Consider the following 203-nt stretch of genomic DNA (forward strand, 5'->3'; position numbering starts at 1 on the left):
GTGAGTCACAGCACAGGCCGTGGTGACTGGCCTCGTGAGTTTCCTGCTTTTCCTCATCGCTTCCTTCGATCTTTGTGTGTTTGGGATCGGAACATACAACGATAATAAAGATTGAAAGGGAAATGTGACAGAGGGATGCTATAAAGAGCTGTAACTGCGTGTGTGTTTCATTATTTACTTCTTTATTAGTATCTGTATATCAA

This window comes from Penaeus monodon, chromosome 34 (genome assembly GCF_015228065.2).
Source record: "Penaeus monodon isolate SGIC_2016 chromosome 34, NSTDA_Pmon_1, whole genome shotgun sequence".
In the NCBI taxonomy this organism is placed as follows: Eukaryota; Metazoa; Arthropoda; class Malacostraca; order Decapoda; family Penaeidae; genus Penaeus; species Penaeus monodon.